Source organism: Centropristis striata, chromosome 12 (genome assembly GCF_030273125.1).
Source record: "Centropristis striata isolate RG_2023a ecotype Rhode Island chromosome 12, C.striata_1.0, whole genome shotgun sequence".
Taxonomy (NCBI): domain Eukaryota; kingdom Metazoa; phylum Chordata; class Actinopteri; order Perciformes; family Serranidae; genus Centropristis; species Centropristis striata.
The window spans coordinates 3,040,058-3,049,089 of NC_081528.1; positions in this window are offsets into that span (position 1 = coordinate 3,040,058).

Below are 9,032 nucleotides of genomic sequence, written 5' to 3' on the forward strand. Positions count from 1 at the left end.
AGACAGGCTTTGCCACAAAGACCTATAAGGCATACCAGAAAGTGCTGATACTGTAGAGCAGGGGTCTCAAACCCAATTGTGGCCCTCGTGACGATATTTTGTGGCCCCCACCTTGATATGAAAGTTTAATGTGAGTTTTATATGAATGGCACTTTACCGTGTTGTGTGTGGAAGGTCCCTTTAATTACTTTTTTTGGTAATTTTGTCTTTTTTGTAATTTTGTGACTTTAAAAAAAAAAAAAAAAAAAGTGTCTTTTTTGGTAATTTTGTGGGTTTTTTGATATTTTTGTGTCTTTTTTTGTAATTTTGTGTATTTTTTGGTCATTTTGTGTCTTATTTAAAATAATTTTGTGTCTTTTGGTAATTCTGTGTCTTTTTTTCTGTCATTTTGTGTCTTTTTTGGGTCATTTTGTGTCTTATTTAAAATAATTTTGTGTCTATTGGTAATTCTGTCTTTTTTCTGTTATTTTGTGTCTTTTTTGGGTCATTTTGTGTCTTTTTTTGGTAATTCTGTGTATTTTTTTTTGTCATTTTGTGTCTTTTTTTTTTTTTTAAATAATTTTGTGTCTTTTGGGGTAATTCTGTGTATTTTCTGGTCATTTTGTGTCTTTTTGCATTTTGTTTTTCGCTCTCTGTCAGTGGCTTGACAGGAGCAGTTGATTTCAGTTGATTGTTCTGCTCTGATTGGTGGCTGTCACCTGGCCCTGGTTGCTTAGCTACCAAAGCACAACAAAATACAAAAAACACACAAAAAAACAAACATAAAAGACTACATTAAAAATGCTGAATGCACACTGCAAAAATTAGAAAAATCTCTGCAAAAAAAGTAAAATCATGTTACTACACTTTGTTGAGGTGTTTTTTTTACCTTTGCTGAAAAAGACTTGATGCATTAAATTGGACACGGAAACTTGTGTAAAAGCCAAAACTTGCTGTTGAGGTCAGTTGATTCTGACCCTAGTTGGTAGAAACCAACTGATATCTAAGTGATGTGACTACTTTTAATTGGTTGTTGCATGAGTCTAGATTCAGACAAACAGGTTCAACCTGGATCTGTGATACAATACACTTGTTTTAATGATGTTTATGTCTAGACAAGCTGCCTGTCAGTGTGATGGAATTAAAAGTTTATCCTTCAGGGGGAGAGCAAAACCAAAAACATACACGGATGACACTTATTCCTTGAGAATGTATTACTTTGCACAATTGAAACGCAGTAAAACATGATTAGTGTTGAGTCAGGGGAGCAACTTTATTCCGTGAGGGTCTAAGACATTTTATCTATTATCTATTATCATATATTTTCTGTAAATGCACATTGTTGTTTTTTTATATTTTGTTTATGACATTTTTGTTAGGGAACAAATAAACATTACCTGCCCCATCTAACATATACAGTCATGGAATAAATTATTAGACCAGCCTTTGTTTTCTTCCTTTTCTTGTTTATTTTAATAGCTGGTACAACTAAAGGTACATTTGTTTGGAAAAATATGATGATAACAACAAAAATAGTGATAAGAGTTTAATTTAAGAGCTGATATCTAGACATTTTCCATGGTTTTATTCATAATGATTTTGGTTAATATCCAGAATGTTTCCATGACTGTAGATGTAAAAATGACCAAAAAAAAAAGACACATGACAAAAAAATAGATGCAAAAATGACCAAAAAATGACAAAAATTATAGAAATAGAAACAAATTGACCAAAAATAGATGTAAAACTGACCAAAAATAGATGTAAAAATGACTAAAATGACACAAAATGACCAAAAAATAGATGTAAAATTGACTAAAACGACACAAAATGACCAAAAATAGATGTAAAAATGACCAAAAATACAGGTAAAGTTAATGATAACAAAATAGTGATAAGAGTTTAGTTTTAGAGCTAATATCTAGACATTTTCCATGGTTTTATTCATAATGATTTTGGTTACTATCCAGAATGTTTCCATGACTGTAGATGTAAAAATTACCAAAAAAAAAAAGACACATGACAAAAAAATAGATGCAAAGATGACCAAAAAATGACACAAATTATTGAAATAGAAACAAATTGACCAAAATTAGATGTAAAAATGATTCCTTTTTCAGTTGCTGTCTGATGGTTTCTTTTGTAAAAACATGATTTTATTTATTTATTTTTAACCAAAATTAAGCATACATTCAACCACATTTACAGATAGAAAACCCTGTTTTCAAGTATGTCCTTTATAAATCAAATAATATTCCATATGAACATGTCGTTCTGCTGTGCAGCAATGCTTCTCCTCACCAGGAGCTCACAGAGAAGAGGATTGTGCTGATTCTCGCCTTATTCCTGGTCGTAAAAACCATAAATTCATCAATTACGGTGCCACAGCCTTCTAGAGATATTATATAAATAGTAATTACAGTGTGTTCATGTTGTGTACAGCGTTAGTGACCTGGAGCTGGCAGCAGTGTAGGCGGAGTAGCCGTCATGAAAATGAGTTCATAAGTTAAACACATTCATCATCTGTCACACTGATGTATCTCTCATCAAGATGCCACCAGTTAGCAAGCTTACACTGGTGTTTGTGATGTGTGTTGTCTGTTAGAATCCACTGGCTTTCCTCAATACAAAGACAAACACAGTAATCCTGAATGGGAAAAGTAGTCAAAGAAAGAGATTCAGTGTCATGTGTGAGAGAAGGAAGGAGTAAAAGAGTGTACGACTCACTGAACAGAATCTCACACGCACAGTTCAGATCATACAAACTCAGTTGATACGACGAATTTTGGACAAATAATGAAGCAGACAACAACTAAAACATCTCTCTGTCTGTGCCTTTTATATATATTTTTTTATATTTTATTGTTGCTTTTAACAAAATTACCAAAAAATTACATAAAATTAAGCAAAAAAGGACTCAAATTGACCACAAAATCATGAAAAATGACCACAAAAAGATACAAATTGACCAAAAAAGAAACAAAATGACCAAAAAAGACACAAAATTACCAAAAAAGACACAAAATGACCAAAAACATCTACAACTATCATTTTGTGTCTTTTGGGGGTAATTTTGTGTCTTTTTAAAATAATTTTGTGTCTTTTTTGGTACTTATGTGTATTTTTTGGTCGTTTTGTGTCTTTTTTTAAGTAATGTAGTGTTTTTTCAGTCATTGTGTATTTTTTTGGTATTTTTTGGTGTTCTTTTTTTTAGTTAATTTTGAGTCTTTTTTAAATAATTGTATAATTGTGTGTCTTTTTTAATAATTCTGTGTCATTTTTGGTCATTTTGTGTCTTTTTAAAAAAATATTTTTGTATCTTTTTTTGGTCATTGTTTTCCTTTTTTAAGTAATTTAGTTCATTTTGTGTCATTTTGTGTCTTTTCAAAATAATTTTGTGTCTTTTTTGGTAATTCTGTGTATTTTTTGTCATTTTCCGTCTTTTTTGTCATTTTGTGTTTTTTTTAAGTAATTTAGCGTTTTTTCAGTCATTTTGTGTATTTTTTTTGTAATTTTGTGTCTTTTTGCTCATTTTGTGTCTTTTTTTTGTAATTTTGTGTCTTTTTAAAGTCATTTCGTTTTTTCTGTCATTTTGTGTCTTTTTTTTTGTAATTTTGTGTCTTTTTTTGCTCATTTTGATCCTGCCTCCAGCGGCCCCCAGGTAATTTAAGTTTGAGACCCCTTCCCAGACATACATCCGCACACACACACAGACGCTTCTTACTTTATAGATAGATATGTGTCTATGTGTTTGTGTTTCTGCATATGCATGTTAAATCCCAGTGTGTAACAGTGGGAGTGTTTCTCCATGTCAGAGCCCCAGATAAACAGCCCGGGCCTCCGCTCACTCCTCTTGGCAGCCTCCTCTCCTATTTGAACATGCCATAGTGATCTTCACCCAAAGACCATCATCCCTGCCAAACGCTGAGATGCCAAGATGGCCCCCGCTGCTCTGCCAAGGTCAAGTGTATTTAGCTCCACTTCTCTGCTGGATGGGGTGGAGGAGGGTTCAGGAGGGTGGAGGGTGGTAGTGGGAGGAGGAAGTGGGTTTGGTGCGAGGCCTGGAGGGTAAAACAATCCAGAGAAGCCTGAGAAAAAGAGCTGCAACTACAAAATAAATAAATAAGTAAGTGAATAATGCTCGAGAACAAATTTTCTCATAACAACAAATGCTGGAGTTCCAGCCAAGTTTTCTGTTTGGATTTGTTTTGTTTGGTTTGAGTTATAAAAATTGAGCCCACAAGGTAAAAGACTGTCGATGTTAAGCTAAATAATAAGCCAAAAAAAAAAAAAGTATTCTGACTCTGTACCTGTTTCTGCAACCCCCTCAAAACCGTCAGTATAGATATTTTTATGGTTTTAAAGATAATAACCAAAATCATGATCAAAAAAGACACAAAATGACCAAAATAAATGTAAAACTAATTACAAAAAGACACAAAATGACAAAAAATAAATGTAAAAATTACCAAAAAAGACAGAAAATGACAAAAAAAATTGATGTAAAAATGACCAAAAGGGACACAGAATTACCGAAATAGACACACATCATTTTTACATCTACTTATGGTCGTTTTGTTTCTATTTTGTTAATTTCTGTCCTTCTTGGTCATTTTTACATCTTTTCCTTGTCATTTTGTATCTTTTTTTGATCATTTTTGCTCAATTTGTTTCTATTTCGATTTTATGTCCTTTTTTGGTAATTTTTTATATATATTTTATGTTTAATGTCTAGATATCAGCTCTTAAATTAAACTCTTATCAGCTATTTTTGTTGTTATCATTATATTTGTCCAAACCAATGTACCTTTAGTTGTGGACATTAAAATGAACAAGAAATTGAAGAAAACAATGGTGGTCTAATTTTTTTCTTTCCATGACTGTATTTTTTGTCAATTTGTGTCTATTTCGATAATTTTTGTGTATTTTTTAGTCATTTTTACATTTGTTTTTGGTAATGTTGTGTCTTCTTCGTCATTTTTACATCTACAGTCATGGAAACATTTTTGACAATAACCAAAATCATTATCAATAAAACCATGTTAAATGTCTAGATATCAGCTCTTAAATTAAACTCTTATCAGCTATTTTTGTTGTTATCATTATATTTGTCCAAACAAATGTACCTTTAGTTGTACCAGGCATTAAAATGAACAAGAAACTGAAGAAAACAATGGTCTAATATTTTTTACATGACTGTATAGTTACAGCCTCAATTCCTGGATCAGCAACACTGACCAATAGTGCTTTATTATAACATGTCTGTGACTATTACTGGTAGTATATATTATATATAAATATAGAGACGTGTGACAGACGGGCAAGAAATGAAAGGACAACCCAACATGAATGGTCTTAGTAAGGTGTTGGGCCACCAGAAGAGCTTCAAAGCCTCTTGGCATTGGTTCTAGCAGCCTCTGGAACTCCATTGGAGTCAATGAGAACCGTTCTCCCAGACGTTAGCCCCTCATTGGGTCTTTTGATCATCAGTTGGTTTTGAGATGTGATGCTGGCTGCGAAGGCCAAACTCCAAACCCTGTTTACTGAAGTCTCTCCCATAGATCTAAATGCAGATGTCACTTTAGTCAGCGTTCCAACTGCAACAGTAGCCAGTGGAGAGGTGTTTGTGAGTGAAGCTGCTGCCATCTGTGCCCCAACAAATGGACACTTTTTCAAAGTCCTTTTGATCTGTTTCTGCTGCCATCTTGATACAAACCCACGATCAAATAGTCCGGCTCAGCAAACAGGCCACAGGGTAGACACAGAGGAGCACCATGCAATGCATTGGAAGCATCTGCATTCATTTCCTCTAGATTTTTAATCATTTGTGCAGTTTAATAACTTGATTTCACTAAACGTATACCTGTTTTGAAGAGCTATGATGACACTTATAAGTGGAGGCATGATTAAGATGTCGTCTCTGCAAAGTCTTCATGGTCTGTTGTTCCCACTAACCCTTTGATGCACAACATGGGTCTAAAGCAGGGGTCTCAAACTCGCGGCCCGTGGGCCAATTGCGGCCCTCGTGACGATATTTTGTGGCCCCCACCTTGATATGAAAGATTAATGTGAGTTTTACATGAATGTCTCTTTACCGTGTTGTGTGTGGAAGGTCCCTTTAATTTCTTTTTTTTGTAATTTTGTCTTTTTTTTGGTAATTGTGTGTGTTTTGTAATGATTTTGTGTCTTTTTGGTAATTTTATGTCTTTTTTTGGTCATTTTGTGTCTTTCTTAAATAATTTTGTGTCATTTTTTTAATAATTGTGTCTCTTTTTTGGCGATTTTGTGTCTTTTTCTGGTAATTTTGTGTCTTTTTAAATAATTTTGTGTCTTTTTTTAGTAATTTTGTGTCTTTATTTGGTCATTTTGATACTGCCTCCAGCGGCCCCCAGGTAATTTGAGTTTGAGACCCCTGGTCTAAAGTGACCGTGGACCATGGAATATGTCTCGATATCAGCTCTTAAATGTAACTCTTATCATTTTTTTTTTTGCTCTTATCAATATATTTCTCCAAACAAATGTACCTTTAGCTGTACCAGCCATTAAAATGAACAAGAAACTGAAGAAGTTAGCTGTTGCTACAGTTAAAGGTGTGGAAATGAATGCGTGTCATTTTTGACCCATGTTGTGCATTAGAAGGAGTGTCATTATGTTATGCATCAAAGGGTTAAAAAGGCTTTTGAAGGAGTGTTACCTATCCATCATCATTTTTCCCCGGTCCCTAACTGGTGCTGATGGTGCAGGTCAGCCTGGTTCAGCAGGGCTCCTCCATTCAGCAGGTATGTCCTCTCTCCACTGTGACCAGCATCTGGTCAGCCAAAGGTTGTCTACTGGTCCCAGCCAACAGCAGCAGTGACCGGGCCGAGTCCTGCCAGAGCTCCTCCAGTGGTCTGGCTCTGAGCCGGGGAGGCTGCTGCTGCTGCACGGACCTTCACCTGGAAACAACCCACACCTTCTACTGCAGCTCAAAACCTCAGAGAGTTTACAATGGAAACATTGTTGTGGGTAGACTGCATTATGCAGAAATTAATAATATGATATGCAGTTGAGGGATAAAGCTAATTTGGAAATCCAAAAAGTTTCTCCTTCCGTCCTGTTGGACACACCTCCACTATTGTGCTTCAGGAGGCTTTCCTGGTTCAAAACCTCCTCCAACCCACACTGGACCCTCCAGTTCACCTACTGGGAGGATGTCATCACCCAGGAGAGCTTTGACCGCCGTTTCATCTTGCAAGATATATCAAAACATAACCTGGTGTCACTTGACGTGACCCCTGTGACAGCGGTCTGACCGTCTAAAGGGGGGCAAGGCAATGACCACACGTCACGTGACTCAACACCACAAGTGAGAAAATGTCATTGTTTATCTGATTCTTTAATTTGTTCATATTTATTATTTTCAAGACAGAACACGAAGGGAGGGCCACAGTGTGCATCGAAAATTATTATTTTTTTTTGTGTTTTTTTCTCCCTTGAGTGTGACTGGTGGTGCCCGACCGCCTATGTTGCCTATGCATCGAGCCGGCCCTGTCACCACCCATGGTGCCACACTCCCACCTGGACAACAGCTTTCTACACCATAATGACTTTAAAACTGATGGCAAAAGTTTGTGACTTTGGTATCAGTAAATCCCTTTGTAACTGGATTTGAATCCAAACAATTTGTGTCTATTTCGGTAATTTTGTGTTCTTTTTGGTCAATTTCACATCCATTTTTTTTGTCATTTTGTGTCTTTTTTGGTCATTTTTACAGTTATTTTTGGTAATTTTGCGTCTTTTTGGGTCATTTTTACAGTTATTTTTGGTAATTTTGTGTCTTTTTTGGTCATTTTTAGTTATTTTTGGTAATTTTGTGTCTTTTTGATCATTTTTACGTTTCTTTTTGGTCATTTTGAGTCTTTTTTGGTCATTTTTACAGTTATTTTTGGTCATTTTTTGCGCGTGTGTTTTTTTTTGTCATTTCTATATCTACAGTCATAGAAACATTCTTGATAATAACAAAAATCACTATCAATAAAACTATGTTAAATGTCTAGATATCAGCTCTTAAATTAAACTCTTATCAGCTATTTTTGATGCTATCAATATATTTCTCCAAACAAATGTACCTTTAGTTGTACCAGGTATTAAAATAAATCTGTGCAGTAATTAAATGCAAGTGTGTCGTCAGTAATGTGAAGAGAAAAAAGAAGCGATGGAGGTTGGCTTCATCCACAGGACTGATCGTCTGTTTGTGTTATTAGCTCAATGGCAGCCAAAAAAATAAAAAATAAAAATCCCCGCACACTCCATTTCCCCCACACTACACTAACGAAGTGCATAGCGAGGCCCTTGAACAGACACTCTAAGAAATGAGGAATTAGTTCAGTGGAAGCGTACTCTTTGCTCCATTTCATCTCATGTTTTATACTTGAAGATGAAAGCGCTGGTGGCTGTCTGTATGAATGACACGCTGTGTTATCTGCCACCAGAGAGTCTGTATTAATTAGCAAACAGCCGCCTAAACATGTTCTGGATCTGAGGGTTAAATCAAAATGCTGACAAAGAGCAGATTAGAGAATTGGCCCAGAAAGCTTCAAATCACAGAGTTGAGTTCAGCAGTGGGTGTTTCTATAAATACTCACATCACCTTCATCGTACACAGACAGAAAAAAATATCCGCGGGAGGATGGTGGGTCCGGAGGAGACGCTCCAGATTCCTGGTTCTGCTGTTCTGGAGCATGTTAGGGCCAGGGGCCATCTGAATAACACCACACCTGAGATTGTAGAGATCAGGTGTGACTGTAATCTGTTGCCACTCAGTGGACATCGTGCCCCCGAGGTCTTCCTGTAAAACACAGGAGAGGCATGCACATGTGTTTTATGTGTTGTTGTTTTTTGACTGTTTTCCTTTGTTCTGTTTCATTTTTTTATGAGGGCCCCATGGTCCTCACATGGAGAACAAGAAGGAAATCTTCTAGAGAAGTTACATATGAAGAAATAGATCCAGATTAAAATGAGGTTAAAGGTCAAAGAAATTAGACATTTAGTTTCACACCATTACATTTTATATG